This window comes from Micropterus salmoides, unplaced genomic scaffold, assembly GCF_014851395.1.
Source record: "Micropterus salmoides isolate LMB-PRFRI ecotype aquatic unplaced genomic scaffold, ASM1485139v1 Ms_hic_scaffold_3, whole genome shotgun sequence".
Classification (NCBI taxonomy): domain Eukaryota; kingdom Metazoa; phylum Chordata; class Actinopteri; order Centrarchiformes; family Centrarchidae; genus Micropterus; species Micropterus salmoides.
This window is the reverse complement of record NW_024042261.1, coordinates 17374807-17399714: the sequence shown is the minus strand read 5'-3', so window position 1 is coordinate 17399714 and position 24908 is coordinate 17374807. Positions and strand designations below refer to the sequence as shown.

General features: G+C 40.5%; 1 long non-coding RNA gene across 1 annotated transcript; it reads left to right on the top strand.

The window, feature by feature from the left end:
* The first annotated feature begins 4028 nt into the window (after window positions 1-4028).
* LOC119883304 lies at window positions 4029-4705 on the top strand. Its single transcript, XR_005440614.1, has 2 exons — window positions 4029-4183; window positions 4252-4705. It is a non-coding gene; the product is annotated as an uncharacterized LOC119883304 (long non-coding RNA).
* Window positions 4706-24908: the final 20203 nt, after the last annotated feature.

The window sequence follows — 24908 nt, the reverse complement described above, 5'->3', positions numbered from 1 at the left end:
ATTCACGTTATTGCTTGGTCTGAATGCTGCATTAGACCATCCTGGTGACAGTAAGATACTTATGATAAAACACATTCACTCCAAATGACCATGTTTAGATATCGATCATTTTATATGAGTATTGATCGTAATAATAATAATAATAATCAAAAACAAGTTACAAAGTGCTTCAACAAGTGCAAAGACAACAATACAATACCCAAAAGACAACAATACAAGCAAGAAAACATTGAAAAGACCAAAATACATGTTTAAGATAAATATAAAATAAGTAAAATAGAATAAAGGGATAAAATAAAGTCAAATAAGATCGGGAAAGGCTGTCCTATAAAAGTATGTTTTAAGAAGGGACTTGCCGACCTGATTTCCTCGGTCAGGCTGTTCCAGAGCCTCGGGGCCCTGACAGAAAACGCTCTGTCCCCTTTAGTTTTCAGTTGAGACTCTGGAACAGACAACAGACCTCTGCCCGAGGATCTCAAGGTACGTGCTGGTGCGTATGGGACTAAAAGGTCAGAAATATAACAAGTCGAGAGGCCATGAAGAGCTTTAAAAGTTATCAATAAAATTTTAAAGTCAATTCTAAAACACACTGGGAGCCAGTGTAGTGAAGCTAACACAGGGGTGATGTGGTCATATTTCTTTGTTCTGGTTAAAAGCCTGGCAGCTGAGTTCTGGACAGTCTGGAGTCGATCAGTAGATTTTTGGGTTAAACAGGTGAAAAGGCTGTTGCAATAATCCAGGCGTGATGAGATGAAGGCATGTAAAATTGTCTCGGTGTCCTTAAAAGTTAATATAGATAGAATTTTTGCTGATAAAAACATGATTGAACAAGTCTTACCTATGACCTGGATGACTGAGAATCTTCATAGACATGATTGAACAAGCTTTGTGGTGTGCTGCTCAAAATTTTAATTACTATCAAACCAGACACCTAGGTTCTTTGCCACAGGCTTAATGTGATTTATTAGGGAACCAGCAGATGGCAGTATTTGTTTTGCCATCTGCTGGGACCCGATGACCAGGATTTCTGTTTTGTCTGAGTTCAGCTGGAGGAAATTATTTGACATCCATTTTTTTAACTTCACAAAGGCAATTGTTAAGTGAACTCAGCATTCCAGGATCTGTGGATCTGACGGGCAAGTACATTTGTGTGTCATCAGCATAAATATGAAAAGAAATGCCATGTTTATGGATAATATGTCCAAGGGGAAGCAGATACAAGGAAAACAAAATGGGTCCTAAGACCGACCCCTGAGGCACACCATATTTAACTTGACAGAACGAAGAGACATAGTTGCTTACAGACACGCAAAACTTCCTATTTGACAGGTAGGATGAAAACCATTCTAGGGCAGTACCAGAGATCCCCACCCAGTGCCTCAGTCTGTTTAACATGATGTTGTGATCAATGGTGTCAAAAGCAGCGCCAAGGTCCAGGAGTACCAGGACTGAGCACATACCTTCATCAGCAGACATTAAAAGGTCATTGGTGACTTTAAGCAGGGCAGTCTCAGTGCTGTGGGACTTCCTGAAACCAGGTTGAAGCTTTTCAAATAATTTGTTATTTTCCAGTACAGTGAGCAGCTGTTTGGACACAATTCTTTCTAGAATCTTTGCAATAAAAGGCAGTTTTAAAATTGGTCTAAAATTTTGTGGGAGGGAGGGATCTAAACCAGGTTTCTTTAAAAGTGGGTTCACGCAAGCCGTTTTAAAATAATCAGGGACACAACCAGTAGATAGGGAGCTGTTGAAAACAGAGATCAAATGGGGTCCAACAGAATCCATTACTTTCAGTAAAAACTTAGTAGGTATTACATCAAGTGGGCTGGAGGACACTCTCATTTGTGATACTGTTTTTAAAAGCTCAGACAAGTCGATGGGATAAAACTGGTTAAAACTCTGTTGTTGCGGGTGAGGAACCACTGAGTAAGAGGCCGCGGGGGTAATAGAGGCTCTGGTTGACACCACCTTATTGGTAAAATAAGATAAAAATAATTCACAGTCATCATTACTTCCAGCTGAGGCACAAGGAGGGGTTGGGTTTACCAGCTGATTCACAGTCTTAAACAGAAACCTGGGATTGTGTTTATGTGTAGTAATGAGTTCAGAAAAATAGTGTGTTCTCGCATCCTAAACGATGTTATTGTAGTTAATTAATAAATCCTTCAGACTGAGGTAATGGACTTGGAGACTGGATTTTTTCCATCTGCACTCTGCTTTCCTGCATTCCCCTTTTAGGCTCCAAATGCTGTTATTTATCCAGGGTTGCTTACTAGCTTTAGACGTAGGCCTAACCTTTAGAGCAGGAAAACGTTGGTATCAGAAATATCGATACTTTAGTATCGATCCACATGTCACTACTATCAAGCACAACCTTGTTATGGTCTTTTCAGACCGGGAGAGATTGTAGCAGGACTAGATGTATCAGGAAACTTACATATAGTTTTATCTTATGCTAGGCTACAAAGAAAATACAATTGTACCAGCAGGGAATAGTGCACAGAAGCCTTTTCCATGGTTACCACACATAAAGCGCCTGGCATTTACTCGCAAAGAGCTCATCTGACTGTCTATCCACATGAAGGAGCTCAGTGAGACCCAGTGGATCCAAGTGTCGCTTACCGTCTGAAAAGACCTTCACACTGCAGACATTAAGTATTGCCTCTAAGAAGATGTGGACACACACACAGACATGCAGAATCTATTCATCACAAGTGGTTGCCAGGATAAAATAGGTCACCGCTCCCTCAGCTATGTCCTCACTTTTGAGAGGAGGAAGGAGGGAGATGGAGAAATGAAAATAACAAAAAAAACCCAGATGGGATCAAGAAGCAGTGAAGGGGGTGGAGAGCTTTGGCATAGGTAGGTTACTTTACCTGAGGGCATGACTGTTTTTTTCTGTCTTTTTATCAGTTACTCATTCGTTCTGTCACCCTCAGGCCTCATTTCACTGTCACTATAAAGTAATTTCACTGTGACTATTTAATGTGTCCTGTACTACACCTGAGCTGCCTGGAAATACTTTGCAATGCAGTGTGAGTTGCATTTAACTACACTGATCATGTCCTATAGAATAATCAATAAATGTCCACTTTACTTTTTGACGTTTGCTTCTTAGAGATCCTTCAATCAAGCTTCAATATACAGTATGATTCAATTGGACTGAGACATTTTTTCTCTCCTCAGATATGCTCTTAATTCTTACATTTCTTCTGGGATTGGCAGAGATGCAGCAATCAGTTGTGTTTAATTTTGGAGAAAAGGGGATTGTTATAACGTAGCAAACATTTACAGAAGCAAGTATATTTACGGCAATTTTTGTTATATATAAATGCTTCATGTGCCCTGATTACTATACACATTAATATATATGCCTCTAGGCAACATACCCATTTTTGGCCTAGTACACTCCCACCATACATCCTGAAATATGGTACAACACTTTAAAGGTGTTGCAGGGCTCTAAGGAAACCAATAGCAGTGTTACAATTTGTCACATGAGTCTCTAGAGCACATTTTGAATCCCTTTACTGCTGCCTTTGACACATGGTTCAGCTCTAATTTTTCTCTGCACTAAACTGCCCTCAAAACATCTTTTATGCCATTTTTAATGTGGAAAAATCGGATTCACAATATTAGGTGAGTAAAGTTTAACTGTTAATTGTTTAATGTAATTTATTTGATAATTATATAATGGAAAATAGTTCAAATGCAAATTTTGCCTTGAAGCAACATCATACCATTGCCATGCGATCTTTTGGTATTGTGCATTTAGATTTAATCTTAGAATAAAATACAGGGAAACACGAAAAAAAGAAATGCAGAGAGAGAACAAGAGAGTGAGACAGGGGCACCAAATCACATGTGGGTGTGGTGGGGAAAGATTCCCCAAGTGCAGGTTAAGGTGTGGTGGTGTTGAATGCAGCCTTGACTTAACTCCTCTCCTGGCCAACCTCCTTATTAGGCTTAGGCTATATAAGACACCTGTGTTCCCTTGTTCTCTCTCTGCTTCCTGATCTGTTCCTGTTGTGGTTGGTGTTTGTAGCCCAGGTATGTGAAAGGAATAATTTTGTCTATTTTCCCTTAAAAGTTTGTTGCTTACCTGCACTTTGACACTGTTAGGAACGTCCTTTTCTCCTGTGCTGTGACCACTGATGTATCTTCATGACCCATCTCAGAGGTGGTGAGTAGATGCATGGCTTGAAATGTAGTAAGGTTGAGCCTGGCTAACGGTTTCCATCACTTTTCCAGGTTCCTCCATGTCTTAGACCCCTGCTGTTTTGCCTAAGTTTATTTTGTTTCCTGTTTTGCCCTTTAGTTTAGTGTTTTAGTTAAATAGTATAGTTTGCCCTTGTTCAGACAACTGGGTTACTTGGTTGGTTACTTTTTCTCGTTCAGTTTATATTTTGAGCAGGGTGCCATCTTGTTGGGAGGCTAGGCACCTGTGGCAAGGTCCCTTTACTCTTCTGCATGTGAGTAATTGCACGGGGACACTATATAGACTACACCATTTTTGCTGTGAATAATGCATTGAAGTTTGTAGTGCTGCACTTAAGGTGGGTAGTAGTACTCCTGGGTACTTTGTGTAGTCTGCCTCTCCAAGTGACCTCTGCTGAGCTTTGGTTATTTTGGGGCACTGGATTTATATATATTTGAACTTGTATTAACTAATTGTAATAAAATTGTCATATCTACCATTTTATAATTATTGCTGGTTCACATTTTCCTTCCAGCAGTTCTAGTCCCATTTGTTTGCTGACTAAAAAAGGTGTATTTTGAAACATTTCTGCCTCATCAGTTCCTGTAGCTTTTTTCTCTTTATTCAGTTGAGTGTTAAATTGTATTTCCTGGGGTGCAATTCCTTAGGTAGCATTGTTGACTTTAATTAGATCCCACCCTTCCTGGTCTGCAATTAGGCCACTCATGAATTGAGAATTTCTTCTGAGAGCAAAAAAGCATCACAAGTAAACACCTGAAAATAATGGTGTTTAGCACAAAGGTTAACCTAGCCTTAAACATGCCAAAATGCCTGAGAACAAGTTTGATGTCCACCAAATGTACAAACTTTGCCAGAGCATAATGCACTCTACAAAGTTATGCTCCCCTTAGCTCTCCCTCTGTCTGCCTATCATAGCCAGCTAGCTATGACTGGTTTGTGTAATGGCATAGTATAAGGCAATATAATGCAAACATAAAAAGCTCATTGTTTACAAGTGTATGTGGGGATTTTTATTCATAGCAACTCTTTGATTATATTCAATTTCTGTAACTCAAACTCACCAGAGCTCACACACAATGGCAACAACGCAAAGTTTGGATGCTACACTGTTGCATGATGGGGCATGAGCTTGGCTACAAGGACTTAGCCTTTATCCAACTTTAAGTCAAGGAAGAGTGAAAGGACAAGTGGTTTTGCTATGTACCTCAACAGTTTTCTTCAAGTAAGGACTCAATCATTAAAAAGCTTCAGGTGGCACAAGAGGCAACCACTGTCAAAATACCAGATGTTAAAGTCCCCCTAGGAATCATTGCACAGAAAAATAGACGTGCTGACTCTGTGCACAAACGGAAGCATCCCCCAGTGGTAAGTTTAACTGTTTAAATGTGTCAAATGAGTAAGACAAGAGTCCCAATGAATCAATTGAGAAGGGCACTCCAGAAGTGTATTAAAAGGTTGTATGCTCATACAGAAAATGAAATTAGTTTGTCTACAAAGGTTTGTTTTAAAACAATCATTTCAGATTTTAATATTTGTTGCCTACAATTTCAAAAGCCTTGGTGTAAACACTACAGCCTTAATTTGTGGAAAGCTAAGTGAATCAACCTACAATGGAGGCTCATACAACTGAACATCAGAATGCATTTTCTTTGGTTTTAAAAGTAAAACATGAAATGTACTATAAAATAGTGTCTTGAATATGAAGACTTGAGTTACTTTCCCATAAAGAGTGGCTGGTTAGAGAGATGCAGTGAGAATAACTTTGTAGTCTTTCATGCTGAAGTTGCAATCTTGCTTCGGTGTCTTGGTCTTGAAGTTAAATTCCAACAAAACATTTTTTTTTTTTACTTAATACATTATTAAATAACATTTGGGGAAGTGTCTCATTACAGCAGCACTTTTAAGAAATATTTTAAACACTGTTCTTTCTGTGTGAGGATATAATGCAAAATACTCAAGGTAAAATGTTGCCAATGCAAACAATTGAGTATAATCACACAGAATGCTTAATCTACATACCCAGCTTCTTGGGTATGTATGCCGATTGTGCATTCATTTCCAACACATCATACCTCAAACTGGTCAATATTCAATTGTCCCAAAAATAACATGACCGTTCCCCAAAATGACACATGACTGTTGGAAAGTACTAGTCTAGCGGCAGGCTACCAGAAGAATGTGACGCAAATCACCAGACACTAAACATGTGGTTAACGTGAAACGGTTGGAGTCTGGTTAGGTAGTTTGTACATCGCATGATGCACGGAATGTAAGTCACGTAACTTAACTCGTGACATTAGTCACCTTTGTAACTTTATTTAACTTACAACTTTAAATAACCTTTTGCTTACTTAGTTTCACATTTCTTTGAATGTTGCTTTTTGTACGTCACCTGACCTCTTGTGCTCCCATCATTCTGTTGCAGCCTAACAAACGTAAATATGGGTCATAAGCTACTAATCGACCTACTCAGCTGTTTTTGTGGACGGGCTGTTCAGTTCACATTTTCATACTATCTTCACTTTTGTTTGATGTGTTAGTAATTGCATACCCCCTCTGCTGATAATGGCTTGATCAAGCTGTGCATCTCCGATCCACAATAGTCGTCTGCATTCATTCTTAATATCCTGCTCAACAAGCACGGTGAATGGATTTCAGGAGACAAATGAAGTGACTGAGAAAGTTATCCTGGCTTGTTTTAATTGGCAGATACTCTGACAGAAAGACATAGGAAGTACAACTTACTTATCTGTAAAAATGAAAGCCTAACTGAGTCAGGAAATTTGATATTTAGGCTAATCCAGGATGAGATGTCTGGTTGAACAAAAGCAGTGGGGAGTCGGGACATTATATTTTTTTTTAATGAAACACCTCACCTTGTTGGCCTTTTGATCAACAAGGCATGGTGCCAAGGTCAATAATTTCTTGCACTGCAATGTTTTTTTTTTTTTTGTTTTGTTTTTTTTCAGGCAACTTCAGGGCCAAAATTACATAATTTGTCACAAAATGGCCAAATAAATGGGCTGTCAAGCATTCAGACTGAAACAGCAGCACAGGCTTAGCAGATGCTGAAATGATCACACAACCCACAAAATACTTGTCTTTTAAATAGGAATTTTAGATTGATTAGATATAAGTGAATCAGAACAGTAACTGTACTCTACAAGTGGAGCAGTGCCTGTATGAAACTACTTGCTGTCAACCTACTGTGAAACCAAACGTCTCTGCTCCAGTCGTATACTTACTTAAAATCTTGGATAATCTCACCTAGACATATGTAATTTGTCCACTAGAAAATAGACAACACTAAAACCAAATATAAAATAACATTTTATCGAAAGACTTGTCTTGACCTACAAGGATCACAGATCCTTGAATTTTATTTTTCATCTCATAAACATGCATTTATTAAAGATAAAATGCATATATGCCTATCCGTCAGACAACTAATTGCCATCCCCTTCACCAAATTGGTATTCACCCAGACAATTTAATAAATAACAATGCTGCTTTGTGAGGTCATGTGATTCCCATCGCTGCTTACGTCAAGAGATGGAGGACATTGCAATAGAGAGCGTTACTCAACAGAGAAATCTTAACAGTAGGATTTCCCTAATAAGCCAGTATGTCCTTGAACCCTCTGATGTGTTGCCGTTTATCTACAGCTCCTCAAGGGAAACATATGGTTATTTTGAAGAACATAAGAGATGCATGCTGATTATCATGTGACACAGCAGTCCCATACGGTGCATGTAAGAATGGTGCGTGTATAACTTTGAATTTTACATATGTACTTCCACTAACAACTGTGTGCATGCCTTTAGGTAAGACAGTCTTACCTAAAGTGCATGACAACACAATAATATAATAAAATATTCATTATTGTATAATGAATATAATATTCATTATCAGATACAAAGAATTTCAGAGTGCAGCCTTTGTGCTCTCAATCTGTGTCTCAACCTTCATATTTCGCAAGGAACACACACACCCTGCCAAACAAACAGTGTTGCTAGCTGGCCGCAGCAGAGGCAAAGGCGAGGGCCATAATTTCATTTAATATACCGAACAAGGGACAATGGGGTCTTACTGATGTTACTATTATGTTGCAAGTGAACTGCACTGTGGCCTAACTAAACTAAAGTCCAGACACATAAACACACTGGGCCTTTGCTGGGGATAATACAATGTTGCAAGTAGACTGCAGCTCTAACAGTTGTGAAGGTCATCATTTAAAATGGCACACAAACATGATGTGCCTATATTGTGGTTAAGCCTCTTCTGTGATTTATGTATATTAAATACTTTTCACACCAAAATGATGTTTATTGATCAATGTTTCATTTCAAGCTTCATTGTTATTTAGAATTGGTGTGGGGTAGATTACACTATTGGTTTTCATTCATATTGATTATGTGTGAATGCGATGGTGGAATACAGAGTTTGAGAGTCTGTTCCTGGGACCAGCTCGGATACACGTGTATTTGTATTATTGCTTGAACTTATCACTAAACCTGTGATGATTTGAACTTTATTGGAATCTGTCTTTCACTGAAAAAAAATACAGTCTACACTGACAGTGGCACAACAGTTCACACTGATTGAATTACAATTTACACTGAAGGGAGGAAATGATTTTGTTTAGAAGTGTTTATTTCATCAGTGCAAGAGAAATTTCATATTATTGATATAATTGAATATAATATAATTGATATAATTATCAAACTTGCTAGTAGCCACGGACCACTCGAACGCATCTTTAGTTTTGGCGTCAGTGAGGCTAGACTGTCTCTTTTGGAGAGAGAGACTAGTTCACCCAGCTAGCCTTTAGGGGCTATATTCACAAAATATACTAAGGCTTAATATAGTTACTACTTGCTAATAGAGTGTGTGTGTGTGTGTGTGTGTGTGTGCGCGCACGTAACTAATTTATGGAATTATAGGCAAATGTTTGGAGCATTAACTTTCTTTATATGGATGTATGAAAACACACACACAGACACGCATCTGCCACATCCATGCACGGACAGAGTCAGAGTCACACTCCAGTCCAACACTTACAATAAATACACTTTCAGCGGAGCCCCAAATGTAAATTTTAGAAGCGATCAGCATTTTGCTGCCTGGCTGAAATAAATGAGGAAGACCATAAATAGTCATCCAGTTCCATCTGAAAGGGTAATTGTTAAGTAATGGGATGTGTTGTGAGCACCACTTTGCTTCTTCCCGGACAAAATGAACAAGGGAGAAAAAGAAGAGCAGCAGAATAAAAGACAATACCAATTGATGGTGGGACAGAGGAGTAGGTTGGGCTTCTCGACAGACATACCGTTTTGGAGCTAGAGTTATAATAATATAATCAGTCCAGGTTTACTGTAATATCAAAGAGAACTATAAATATCAAAGAGAGAAACAAAGACGCCCGATTTTGCTGTTGTGTTCATCCCTGCATGCACGCACAGTAGTGAAGACTTTCTTTTGGGCCATTGCGCTGTGCACAGGCACAGTATTTAATAGGTGCATGACCTAACCTCTTCTCACAATAAGCCAGCAATTGTCTTCAGCTGAAGCAGGTGGAACAGTGGAATCCAACACCTTAGAGGGCTACACCTGTACTCATAGAACCTGTGGTTACGATACCTAACCAATGCTCTATTTGCACAAATACAGATCTCTCTCTGTAGCCTTCGAGGCAGAATGAAATGGCTGCAGTGTAAGATTTCATGGTGGACAAGGTTAAATTCCTGTCTACCAGAAAAATTTGTACCTGCGGCAGAGGGCACAAGGTTGGTTCGGTGCTTTTCTCCATGCGCCAGCGTTGGAACGCGGCCCACTTTGCTCTGTAAGAGGCAGTAGTAAATGGAGCTCTCACCCTGAGTAGTACATATCCACCTCTGCCATCCTGAATCCATCCCATAATGACTGATTAAGTCTGGGATTCAGTTTCCATTTGTTCCTAGACAGCATGACATCTGATCCACGGCTCGGTTCTGAATCTTCTGAAATGCAGACCACTCTGACAGAGCCAATGCAGACCCCAATCCGCCGCTGTGCAATCTCAAAAGTCTCAACTTGGGGTGGGAGTTCTATCAATTGTGCCAGGAGCCCTGAGAACGCTGTGCATGAGGCAGCACCCTGCTCCACGATGTGTGGTTCTTGACTCTGTCAGCCTGCTCAGTTGCCTGCAGGAGAAGCAGCCCAAAGAGCCCATCGGGGCTGATGGGGCCATCCAGCAATCCATTACTGATCTGTTATGGGAGATGTGACATGTGGAGCCACATCTTGCGCTGCCATCATGCGAGACTGAGTTACTGCCACCGCCGTGGAGAGTGTCAAGTCGGCTGCCATAGCTTTCCCAAACTTCTTAGCTAGCTCATGGGGAAGACTGCTGGCCTGCGCAGCGACGGATGACATGGAGAGATGAGAAGGAATATGTTATTTATCGCCACTGCTGACTAAGCTGCACACAGATGGATACGGTCTGTGAGGTGGGCAGTAACCTGATCACGAGCAGGGGGAGGTGTGAACTTGAAGAATGTCACTCTCTGCAATATGATGGAGGCTGGACTGGGTTCTGGTGAGGGGATGGTAGGAAACCCTTTCTCGGTGTTGCCCTCTGCCCTGGTGAAGAGGTTTCCCTGCCTCTACCTTGGAAGGAAAGGGCCAAAGCGTCAGGAAACAAGGCCACACAGGCAGCCGCCTGGTCTCTAGCTCCAGGCAATAGATATCACCAAACATGGCGCTAGAGGCAGATGCAGATGGAGTGGCCAGCTGGGGAACAGCCGTACGTTCAGCAGCTCTCTGGATGATATATGGAAGGTTGCTGAAGAGAGCCCACTGGTAGGCAGGTGGCTGGAGGGCGGAGAAGCAGCAGGAGCGAGTTGCCCGTTAATAGGAAGATCGGCGTTTCAATCTCCGGCTCCTCCAGTGTGCATGTGGAAGTGTCCTTGGCCAAAAACAGCTTTTGTGCTGGCCTTGACTTTATTGTTTATGTGGTGTGTTGCAACAGCTCTGCACTGATGGCTGCGGTAAGCCTAGTGGTGCGAGGGTACTCTGAATGTTCAAATTTGTTGAACTTTGACCCGAGCTGCGCTGACATTTGTGGGTGCAGTCAAATGCACTTCTGTTGTTGAATTTCCAGAACTGTATAATAACCAACTGGCCTTATATGGGCTTTCCTCTTCTATTATTTTCTTTCTCTTGGGCTCTAGCAAATCCCGGGAGTTCCATGCATAACGCTTACATACACACTGTACTTGCATCCACCCACAAACTATGAGGGGCATGCAAGCTGAACAAATGACAAATGCGCTGCCATTAAAAGGCCTGATATAAAGAATTTGTATTGTTGTATTAATTATTGTATTTGTTATGCCTAATTTAGAATCGTTAGATGTCCAACAACACCTAGTTAAGCATCTTAGAGCTGGTGTTCCAAGTACATTGAGTTTAACATGTATTTATATCTGTTGCTTTGGCAGTAAGTACCTTTTGTATCATTTTGTGCCAATAAAATGTCTTTCAATAAAAATAAGCTGAGATCCCACTGTGCTGCAGGACAGTTTCTCCTAAGCCTACACCTGAAAAGTGACAGTGCTGTATTTAAATGCAACTTAAAGAGCAACTTGAAGGTTGGGGACGCCAGTAAATCAATGTTTAGGCAAATGAGGAAGCAACTCAATTTTCAAATATATACATATACTGCAGTCATTTTTGAGAATTTTGCTTCCACGTCTGAAAACGTGCTTTGTGCAAAGTGTAGGATGAGGGAGTGAAATGCCTTCAATAAAAAGGTCTGGTGTGGTGGGGCCAGGTGCCAAACATCCTTCACCAGTTCTGTTCTGGTTGACACACTCTTCAGTTTATTGGCAACCATTAATCCTGCATGAACACATATTTTGTTCTGATGTTATCAGAACTGTCTAAATATGCATTTATTACATGATAAGGCATGATTATATGATTAATATCAGGTGTGATTTGTTTAATGCCTTGTTTATCTTTGTTTTATTATTTATATTGAAAAAAGGGTCTAGGGCTGAAATGATAGAGCTGGAGAACTGACATATTACCGAAAAAATGTATTTAAAATTCCAAAGCTTGCAGAGATCTAGTGATTGTTTTTTTTGCTGACATACTTGATGAGGCTGTTTATTCTGCTTCAAAAACATGTTCTACTATTCCCTGCTCTGTGGCTTTCTTCTCCTTTATTGGTTTGATTCTTTATCAATTCTCTTATTGATTCTTTTTCATCACTAAAAGTGCTTTTTAAAAGAATAAATTCAGAACAAGATATAAATTTAAATATTTCAAGAGCAGCAACAGTAATGTTTACAATGGCAAAGTCACTATACATTATATATTGTTATAATGTATGTTTACATGTTTATGCTTGTTGAACAGGTGTATTGATAAAGTAATGGCTTTTTATTCACGAAAGTGTTATTGCACTTACAGTCACGAGCATAGTTGTTGTCAACTTGAGTAATCTTCACTTCACCTGGTTCACATCACTGTCTCCTCCACGGTCTCTGTGCTTTGCTGACCACTGAAGTTTCTCTGTGTATGTTTGTAGGGTAAGGTCACAGAGAGCAGGATTTATATGATTTAAACACGGATTTGTTGTTAACAAAGAAACATTAGCATAACATTAGGCACAACACCTGAAATAATATATTGTGTACTTTTAGCTGTAAATCTTCTGCACCAAAATTTTTTTCTTGTGTGTCTTTACCTGCCGATTTCTGTCTGTGATGACGGCTGACACTTGTATGTGTTGCTTCTTAATAAACTCATGCTGTGTTTCCATCTAATTATCAAGCAAATTTTTAGCAATCTTTTGAAATGTCGCAAAAAAAGAACAAAAATTGCGAATAAAGCATGTCATCAACTGGTAGGCTCCGCAAAGTCAAAAGTTGAATTTGCTGTCATAACATTGCTGTAATAAACAAGAAGCAGAGGTTACTGACCGGAATAATACAAAACCAGTCGCATGGATCTCAAGACCATCGTTCTGAGAAAAATGGAGAGAGGTCTTCAGGAATGTGTTTTAACTGGTCAAGTTGTAGTTGTTCTTTCATGTTGACACGAAGACAAAGAAACAGCTGATCAGTCATGTGAGTTAAATGTTAGCCATTTTGCCCTTTCCATCATCCCTTTCTAATGGGATACTTCAGAATGTCACCTAACTCGTTGGTGGAAACACAACTTACGCTGCCCTTCAGACCCTCTGTCTCACATCAGGTGCCGCTTGCAACCTTTGAACCCTGTAAAAGACTTTGTTCATATCTCTACTAGGGGTGAACTCAGTGGAAACAAGTATCCCGTACAGATTATGTACTTTTTACAAGCACAAGTATCATAAAAGTAAAATATAAATAATGGTAAATAAATATACCATTATAAAAAAAAATGTTCTCTTACTATTTTAATCAAAAACATTGCTCTGAAACTCAATTCTGAGACTGTTCTGAAAATAGTGTTCTAATATAGCAACTTCTGATCAACTTATACCAATTTCAGGCTTAAATAACAACTACCAGTTACACTCACCCAAGCCCCACCTATTCCAAACATTGATACAAAGACAGATAATTTAATTTGTTGAACGGATACAGATACAGATAGTACTGTACTCACTCATCTTTAATCACTACTAACTTTGTTAAATTAAACTTATTCAACTTGTTTATGTGTCTAATTACCCTTACCTGGACAAGACGAGTATCAAAGAGTAGGTTTCACATTAGCACAATGACCAGGAAAGTCTGACTTATGAATCTCAAAAGTTTTAAGATGTTAAAACACTGACCCATTAAACTCTTACAAATATCGTTTAGACCTATGTTCTATATCACTGACACAAGAGGAAGTGTACAACCTGCAGTCACCAGAGAGGATTAGCCCACCCCCACCTTCCGTTCTCTGATCCTTGCCTGCTCATTCTGCCAGGCCTGCATGAGGGTAGGGATTGTGAACAGGCACTGATGACGGAATAAGGTACTGGCACTGATGCACTGAAGCCCAAACAGCTTCAGCCATATGGTTATGGTTATGCCTTGCAACCTAAAAAGTGGATGGCACAAAGAGGCTGCAGGCAAGCATCCTTCTGTGCAGCAGAATGCTCATCAGAATCAGAATCAGAAGGAGCTTTATTGCCAAGTAGTGTTTTATACATACGAGGAATTTGCTGTGGTGATAAGGTGCTACACGCAGACAAACATACAGCCAACATAAATAAATGTAGAAATATATAAATATGGAATAAAAGAACAACGTTGCAGATATATACATGTGCATTATTCGGGGTCTGTGCCATGCAGAAGTAACGCAACGGAAGAGAATATTGTGTACATATAAATATATAAACTGACAACATAAAAATATACGACAAAGATCAACAATCAACAACAAATATGTGCAACCTGTGCCAGGTCTGTGTCCGACACGAGATGAAACAGTATTTACATGTGCTGAGACATTTGTATCATTTGCAAGGGGGGAGTGTCAGTGGGCGACCCGGGCCTTGTTAATGAGGCTAGCTGCAGATGGGAAGAAGCTGTTTTTGTGGCGAGAGGTTTTGGTGCTGATGGACCACAGCCTCCTGCCAGAGGGGAGAGTCTGAAACAGTTTGTGTCCAGGGTGGGAGGAGTCAGCTGCAATCTTTCCTGCTCGCCTCAGAGTCCTCGAGGAGTACATGTCCAGAAGAGAAGGAAGAAAATCCACGACCATCTCCATGGTCTTCAGAGCGTTGAGCTCCAGACTGTTCTGGCACCTGTAGGCGGACTCATCCCCACCTGAGATGAGCTCAATGAGGGTGGTGTCGTCCGCAAACTTCAGGAGCTTGACAGACTGGTGACTGGAGGTGCAGCTGTTGGTGTACAGGGACAAGAGAAGGGGGGAAAGAACGCAGCCTTGAGGGGATCCGGTGCTGATGGTCCTGGAATCAGAGACATGTTTTCCCAGCTTCACATGCTGCTTCCTGTCTGTCAGGAAGTTTGTGATCCACCTGCAGGTTGAGTTAGGCATGCTTAGCTGGGAGAGCTTGTTCTGCAGCAGGGCCGGGACGATGGTGTTAAAAGCAGAGCTGAAATCCACAAACAGGATCCTGGCATAGGTTCCTGGGGAGTGCAGGTGCTGGAGGATGTAGTGAAGGGCCATGTTTACTGCATCATCTACAGACCTGTTGGCTCTGTAGGGGGTCCAGGAGAGGGTCTGTGTAATAGTCAAATACAGTAAATACAATATCATGACTAATCATTCATGCAGCACACCTGGACACACCACCGCTCACTGAACAGAACTCTGCCTCACTGCCACAAACAACTGTCTCCACCTGCTGGCATGTAAAGCCGTCTGCTCCCAGCGCTGTTCCAAAGACTTCTATTCCTGTCATCATCACGCATAGACCAGTAAACCGAAATGTGCACATCCCACACAGAAATATTAGTAATCTCTTAAGGATTAGGACAACTGCACCAACTCCAGCACCCAGAACAAACTCATTTAAAATGGCTCTCTTCAATGTGAGATCACTTTCAAGTAAGACTTTTATCTTAAATGATTTTATCTTGTCTGCTAATCTAGATTTTATGTTTTTAACTGAATCCTGGTTGCAAATGAATGACTATAGCCAGCTAGCTGAACTGTGTCCGCCTCAATATGATTGCTTTAGTCAACTGAGGGTCAGTGGTCGTGGTGGTGGGCTAGTGAGCGTGTATAGGAAAAATTTTAAATGTCATCAAGTACGCTGTGATGAATTTAACTCCTTTGAAGTTCTCACTCTTAAACTCGGAGGGCTGCAACCTATCATATTTGTTATAATTTATCGTCCCCCAAAACCGCCTGGAGGATTTTTATCAGAACTTCCTGAATTTTTATCTACTCTGGTTTTAAATTATGACAGAATTGTTCTTTGTGGCGATTTTAATATTCATGTTGATGACAACACCAATGTTAATGCAACTGACTTTTTAAATATGGCCACTTCTTTTAACTTCAAACAACATGTCAAAGGGCAAACCCATAACCGTGGTCATACACTGGACTTGGTTTTTACCCTGGGTGTCAGCATTTCCTCTGTGGAATTAGTGGACATGACCATATCTGACCACAGATGTATTGTTTTTAGCTGCGATTCGCCTGTTACTCATGCCGCCTCACCAAGCTCCGTGTGTTGTCGCATCTTTAATGAACAAAGTGTTTCAAAGTTTTGCGCATTCTTTCAGAGCCAAAGCCAACACCTGTCTGATGCCAACACCAACAATCTGGTCGATCACTTCAATCATATCTGCTTGTCGTCACTAAATATTACTGCTCCTCTAAAGGTTAGGCCTACGTCTAAAGCTAGTAAGCAACCCTGGATAAATGACAGCATTCGCAGCCTCAAAAGGGAATGCAGGAAAGCACAGCGCAGATGGAAAAAATCCAGTCTCCAAGTCCATTACCTCAGTCTGAAGGATTTATTAATTAACTACAATAAAATGGTTAAGGATGCGAGAACACACTATTTTTCTGAACTCATTACTACACATAAACACAATCCCAGGTTTCTGTTTAAGACTGTGGATCAGCTGGTAAACCCAACCCCTCCTTGTGCCTCAGCTGGAAGTAATGATGACTGTGAATTGTTTTTATCTTATTTTACCAATAAGGTGGTGTCAATCAGAGCCTCTATTACCCCCGTGGACTCTTACTCAGAGGTCCCTCACCAGCAACAACAGAGTTTTAACCAGTTTTATCCCATCGACTTGTCTGAGCTTTTAAAAACAGTATCACAAATGAGAGTGTACTCCAGCCCACTTGATATAATACCTACAACATTTTTACTGAAAGTAATAGATTCTGTTGGGCCCCATTTGATCTCTGTTTTCAACAGCTCCCTATCTACTGGTTGTGTCCCTGATTATTTTAAAACGGCTTGCGTGAACCCACTTTTAAAGAAACCTGGTTTAGATCCCTCCCTCCCACATAATTTTAGACCAATTTCAAAACTGCCTTTTATTGCAAAGATTCTAGAAAGAATTGTGTCCAAACAGCTGCTCACTGTGCTGGAAAATAACAAATTATTTGAAAAGTTTCAGTCTGGTTTTAGGAAGTACCACAGCACTGAGACTGCCCTGCTTAAAGTCACCAATGACCTTTTAATGTCTGCTGATGAAGGTATGTGCTCAGTCCTGGTACTCCTGGACCTTAGCGCTGCTTTTGACACCATTGATCACAACATCATGTTAGACAGACTGAGGCACTGGGTGGGGATCTCTGGTACTGCTCTAGAATGGTTTTCATCCTACCTGTCAAATAGGAAGTTTTGCGTGTCTGTAAACAACTATGTCTCTTCATTCTGTCCAGTTAAATATGGTGTGCCTCAGGGGTCGGTCTTAGGACCCATTTTGTTTTCCTTGTATCTGCTTCCCCTTGGACATATTATCCATAAACATGGCATTTCTTTTCATATTTATGCTGATGACACACAAATGTACTTGCCCGTCAGATCCACAGACCCTGGAATGCTGAGTTCACTTAACAACTGCCTTTGTGAAGTTAAAAAATGGATGTCAAATAATTTCCTCCAGCTGAACTCAGACAAAACAGAAATCCTGGTCATCGGGTCTCAGCAGATGGCAAATCAAATACTGCCATCTGCTGGTTCCCTAGTAAATCACATTAAGCCTGTGGCAAAGAACCTTGGTGTTTGGTTTGATAGTAATTTAAATTTCGAGCAGCACACCACAAAGCTTGTTCAATCATGTTTTTATCAACTTAGAAATATAGCTAAAATTCGATCTATGTTAACTTTTAAGGACACCGAGACCATTTTACACGCCTTCATCTCATCACGCCTGGATTATTGCAATAGCCTTTTCACCTGTTTAACCCAAAAATCTATTGATCGACTCCAGACTGTCCAGAACTCAGCTGCCAGGCTTTTAACCAGAACAAAGAAATATGACCACATTACTCCTATTTTAGCTTCATTACACTGGCTCCCAGTATGTTTTAGAATTGACTTTAAAATTCTATTGATCACTTTTAAAGCTCTTCATGGCCTCTCGCCTTGTTATATTTCTGACCTTTTAGTCCCATACGCACCAGCACATACCTTGAGATCCTCAGGCAGAGGTCTGTTGTCTGTTCCAGAGTCTCGACTGAAAACTAAAGGGGACAGAGCGTTTTCTGTCAGGGCCCCGAGGCTCTGGAACAGCCTGCCCGAGGAAATCAGGTCGGCTGAGTCGGTGAACTCTTTTAAGTCCCTTCTTAAAACATACTTTTATAGGAGAGCTTTTCCCGATCTTATTTGACTTTATTTTATCCCTTTTATTTTATTGTATTTTACTAATTTTATATTAAATTTTCATGCTCTTATCTTTTTTGTATTATTCTTTACACTTGTTAAAGCACTTTGTAACTTGTTTTTGAAAAGTGCTCTACAAATAAGGATGATTATTATTATTATTATTATTATTATAGTTATCAATATAATTGATAAAATATAAAAATAAAACAAAACATAAAAATGTACTTACAGGTTATGATACAACTTCATTTTCAGTGCCTTAATTTTTATGTAACTTTCCCCCTGCTGCTCCATGTTACCTTGGATTTCCCCAAAACAAGCAGGCGAATGGTAAATAAGGACATCAGCTGGCTTTGGCACACAATAAACTTGTCAGCAGCACCAAAAAAACAAAACCTTGTACTATTTATGACTTTGACACATGGGTGGGGCTTGGGTGAGGCTAACTGGTAGTTATTATTTAAGCCTGAAATTGGTATAAGTTTATCAGAAGTTGCTATAATTATTAGAACACTATTTTCAGAACAGCCTCAGAATTGAGTTTCGGAGCAATGTTTTTGATTACAATAGTAAGAGAACATTTTTTATAATGGTTCCAATATTTATAGTTCATTAGAAAACAGATATTGACACATTTTACTTTTATGATACTTGTGCTTGTAAAAAGTACATTCAGTAATACATGTAAATTAAAAGAAATGGTTTTACTTGAGGTCAGGGTGAGATACCTGCAGTGGCTCTTTTGACAGTTCCCTGTCAGATGACTCACTCATTTCCTCCTCTGGGCTGCATGACACATCACCATGAAAATAGAGGATGATTCATCATTGCTGTATGCAGGACTGAGCAGTGGAGTTGATGTTGACGTTTCTCAAACATTTCTGTCCCCACACTGACCATCTTGGGCCATACTGGAGACAGCTTCCAAAAAAAAGTTTTACTTCCTGTCAATTTGTATCGATTTGCTCTCGCATCGTAGCAAAATGCTGTCGTGTTATGTCGATTTGCTGTCGTGTTGTGCGAATTGCTGTCGTGTTGTGCGAATTGCTGTTGTGGTTTGCACTTAAGGGCCACCATAGAATAAATGTTTCTCAAAGCATTTTCATTTGTTATCTAACATTTCTCATAGCAAGCTATTTTTCAGAACATTTTTACAAATGCTTTAAAAAATGATGGGGACAAAATTAGCAATTTCAAAATATGGTGGGGACTTTGGAGCTGTTATTTCAAGATAACATACTACATAATGTTGTTTTAATGCTATGTATAATTTGTTTGTAAAATGGGCTTCAGTTTGCCAGTGCTACACCTCTATTGTGTATTTCAAAATCATGTCTATTTTTCCAGTACATGTAAACTCTTGAGGTTTGGCTGCATTTGTCAGTCATTAGATATACAGTCCCCTCCAACATATTAGAACGGTAAGGCCAATTCCTTTGTTTTTGTTGTTCACTGAAGACATTTGGGTTTAAGATTAAAAGATGAGTATGAGACAAGAGTTCAGAATTTCAGCTTTCACTTACTGGTATTGCCCTGCGATGGACTGGCGACATGTCCAGAGTGTACCCTGCCTTTCGCCCAATGTCAGCTGGGATTGGCTCCAGCTCCCCACCACCCTGTATGCAGGATAAGCGGTTGACGATGGATGGATGGATTTCCTGGTATTCACATCTAGATGTGTTCAGGACAACTCAGGACATACCACCCTTTGTTTGAACCCACCTATTTTTCAAGTGAGCAAAACTACTGGAACACGTGACTGACAGATGTTTCTCGTTGCCCAGGTGTTGCCTTTTAGCTGTGCATGACTAGTCTAAGTTTTTATCCTTGGTTCAAACAAGACTTTTTCCTGTTAAAGAGGATAAACCAACATGAAGACCAGAGAGTTGTCTATGGGAGAAAAGTAAGCCATTGTCAAGCTGAGAAAAGAAGGAAAATTGACCAGAGCCATTGGACAAACATTGGGCATAGCAAGCACAACAATTTGGAATGTCCTGAAAAGAAAGACATTACTGGTGTACTGAGCAACAGACATCGAACAGGTTGGCCAAGGAAAACAACAGTAATTGATGACAGAAATATTGTGAGAACTGTGAAGAAACCCCCCAAAACATTAGTAAGTGACATCACCAACGACCTCCACAGTGCAGGGGTGAAGGTATCACAATCCACTGTTCAAAGAAGATTTAGAGAGCAGAAATATAGAGGCCACAACACAAGATGCAAACCACTCATCAGCAGGAAAAATGAATGCCAGATTGAAATTTGCAAAGAAGTACAGAGATGAGCCACAAAAGTTCTGGAACACATTATGGACTGATGAGACCAAGATTAATCTCTACCAAAGTGATTGAAAGGCCTAAGTGTGGAGAAAGAAAGGAACTGCTTATGATCCGAAGCATACAAGCTCATCTCTGAAGCATGGTGGAGGTAATGTCATGGCTTGGGCGTGCATGGCTGCTTCAGGAACAGGCTCATTACTCTTTATTGATGATGTAACTGATGATGGTAGCAGCAGAATGACTTCAGCAGTGTACAGAAACATTTTGTCTGCCAATTTACGGAGAAATGCATTGAAACTAATCGGGAGGAAGTCTATCATGCAGCAGGACAATGACCGAAAGCACACTGCCAACAAAACAAAGGACTTCATCAGGGGAAAAAAGTGGAAGGTTTTAGACTGGCCAAGTCACCAAGTCAATCACCTGACCTTAACCCAACAGAGCATGTCTATGAAGATTCTCAGTCATCCAGGTCATAGTTATCCAACGAAGGTTAAAGTCAAGGGCAACTGGACTTGGTTGAAGATACTGGAAGACGTTTTGTCCCTCATCCAAAGGACTTCTTCAGTTCTGACTGACTCGCAGGGACACTCAGCTATTTAACCTCAGTTGGGTCGTTTGCCAGGGTCATCGATACTGCTGGTTCGTTAGTGTTCCTGGTTGCTGTAACGACAGTCGTTACAGTCGTTAGGACTACCTGTGGCCAAGACTGAACGACCATCGTTGGTATCTTCACCTGAGGCCAATAGGTTACGTTTGTTGAGTTTCCTGGGAAGAGATGAAAGGACAGCATTGTAAGTGGGGTTCAATGACGGCTTCTCGACCCGGGTGTAGATGACTTCCTTGACACCTCTTTCAAACCATCCATCTTCTCCGTCTAAATTGTGCACCTGGTGGTCCTCAAACGAGTGTCCTCTGTCCTTCAGATGTAAGTAGACTGCAGAGTCTTGACCTGAGGAGTTGGCCCTTCTGTGTTGAGCCATGCGTTTGTGTAGTGGTTGTTTAGTCTCCCCAATATAGAGGTCTGTGCATTCCTCACTGCATTGGACCGCATACACTAGATTGCTTTTCTTGTGTTTGGGTGTGCGGTCTTTGGGGTGTACCAGCATCTGTCTTAGTGTGTTCTTGGGTTTAAAAAACACAGGGATGTTGTGTTTGTTGAAAATACTCCTGAGTTACTCTGATAGTCCGGACACGTATGGAATGACAATGTTGTTGCGTTTGACCTTCTTTTCCTCCTCCCCTGTAGTTTTGTTCTTCTTGGATGAACCTTGAACCGAGGAGGGGGTCTGCGCCACCACTTATCCCCCACTTACAATGCTGTCCTTTCATCTCTTCCCAGGAAACTCAACAAACGTAACCTATTGGCCTCAGGTGAAGATACCAACGATGGTCGTTCAGTCTTGGCCACAGGTAGTCCTAACGACTGTAATGACTGTCGTTACAGCAACCAGGAACACTAACGAACCAGCAGTATCGATGACCCTGGCAAACGACCCCACTGAGGTTAAATAGCTGAGTTTCCCTGCCAGTCAGTCAGAACTGAAGAAGTCCTTTGGATGAGGGATGAAACGTCTTCCAGTATCTTCAACCAAGTCCAGTTGCCCTTGACTTTAACCTTCGTTGGCCAACAGAGCATGTATTTTACCTCCTTAAGAGGAGACTGAAGGGAGAAACACCCCGAAACAAACAAGAACTGAAAGAAGCTGTAGTAAAAGCCTGGAATAGCATCACAAATGAAGAATGCAACAGTTTGGTGATGTTGATGGGTCGCAGGCTTGATGCAGTTATTGCAAGCAAGGATTATGCCACCAAATATTAAATGTGATTTACTTTAAGATTATTTGTTCCATTACTTTTGCTCACCTAAGAATGCTGTGGTCTAATCCAAACGGTGATATGTCCTAAGTTGTTTAACACATCTAGATGTGAATAAAAGGAAATAAAAGCTGAAATTCTGAACTCTTGTCTCATACTCAGCTTTTGATCTTAAACCCAAATGTCTTCAGTGAACAACAAAATCAAAGGAATTTGCCTTACCGTTCCAATACTTCTGGAGGGGATTGTACATTCCAGGTTCTCTTTTGCAGGGATATTAGCATACATAATTATATAAACACATTATATATTTCCCCCAGGTGTACATGCAGACACACCTGCATTCAGACATTTTGGAATAGTCTTTGTCAGTGTTGTTGATCCAGGATGATCCAGCTTGCAACACAAACACAAACACTGCATCTTATAAAATCCTCAAATGTCCTTCAAAGCAGCCTGAGATAAATCACCAAAAAGGGATTACAGCCCATCAGTGACATAAGCTTAGTGCTCATAGCAACAAGTTTCACATTATAGAGGCCCACGGATTCTTAATGTGTCATAGATTATTTAATAAATCAAGGTATTTTTAGAACATTTTTATGAAAAGGGTTGAGAAGTGGTCACTTAACAGGGGAGGAGGTCTGCAACACCACTTATCCCCCATTTACAATGCTTTACAATCCTTTCATCACTTCCCAGGAAACAAACAAACGTTGTCTTTTGGATGCCAACGATGGTTGGCCTTGGGTGACTCCAACAGCCAGGAGCACTAACGAACCAGCAGTATCGATCATCTTGACAAACGACCCTGCAGAGTTTCCCTACTGAGTTTCCCTACCAATCAGTCAGAACTAAAGAAGCAGACGTCTTTCGCAACACTTCTTGTACTCACTTTTGTTTGTGGATGTGTTCTCTGTGCATGAAGGAAGCACACAATGCTAAAACAGCACTCATGTAATCATGAATCTTTGCATACATTTTTTTGTTTGGATACAGTGAGCATTCACAATTTAACCCTTGAGCTAACATGGATTACTGTTGTAACTGAACAATAAAAAATATTTTACCAGGCTGTAAGAAAGCATACTCTGACCTCCTTTCCTGTAACGAAATATTTCACAGATGTATAAACCACCAAGCTTTTGGCAAAAAATCCTCTTACTTTCTGTTTGTGTAATCATATGAAAAGACCATTAGATCAGTGATGTGTAACTGTGACTATAAGCCCTTATCTTTGTTTACTTCGCCCTGTGAGATTGATCCATATCAATCCCTCCCCCAACAATCCCGGTATCCCGCGCCAGATATCGACAAATGGATTGTGACTCACAGTGCTATTAAAGTTGAATGTTGTTGCGGATGTGAGGTTACAAACACAAATAAATCTGGGATTCTGAAGCTGGATTTACCACTAAAATCTGGTTGTTAACCCTGTTTGACCTCGATTTTGATGGTGTTTTGCCATGTTGAGCAGATGATTTGAAAACCAGGTCTGTGTCACGATTGGTGTTATAATAAGATTTGTCTGGTTGCGTATGTCTAAATCCAGCCTGGAGCTGTTATGGGCTTCCTACTCTGGTCACCCCAGTGTCCAATTATACTCCTACCACTGCTAATATTGCTATAGACAAGAGCAGAGAGCAGGGAAGGAGTGGGTTAGTGTGATGGAAGTCCAATATGGGCTGTTAATGTTTGGATGTGTAGGTGATGAAGACTGACCTAGTTTGGTATTTGTTTGTGTGGAGCATGTGGAGAGGGGCTAAAACACATGACTAAAACTAATGCAGTGAAACGCAATTAAATTGCAATGCTCCGTTTATCATGATATAATGCTCAGGTGTGAAACTATTTTAGAGGGGTGTTGATTTAACTTCATGGTAATCAAAGTGGAGCTGTTACATGCTTTTTATGTGTTTCTAATGTTTCATCTACCCTCATTGATGTAAACATTTAATCAGTGACGGCAGGATAGATAGAAGGAGGTGAGACTGCAGAGTAAGGATTTGTGGCACAACTTCTCCTACTTCCAAGGTGCACGGAGAAGGGAAATAGTGTGAAGATGCTGAAACTTATAGTATAAGTGGCCATTCCCACCTTCCATCCATCCATCGTCAACCGCTTATCCTGTGCACAGGGTCGCGGGGGGCTGGAGCCTATCCCAGCTGACATGGCTGGGGTACACCCTGGACAGGTCGGCCATTCCCACCTTGAAGACCATAAAGATAGTGAGATACCTATGAAAAATTAGGATAAAAATAGTTAGTGGACCTTTGAGTTTAGTTAAATTCTG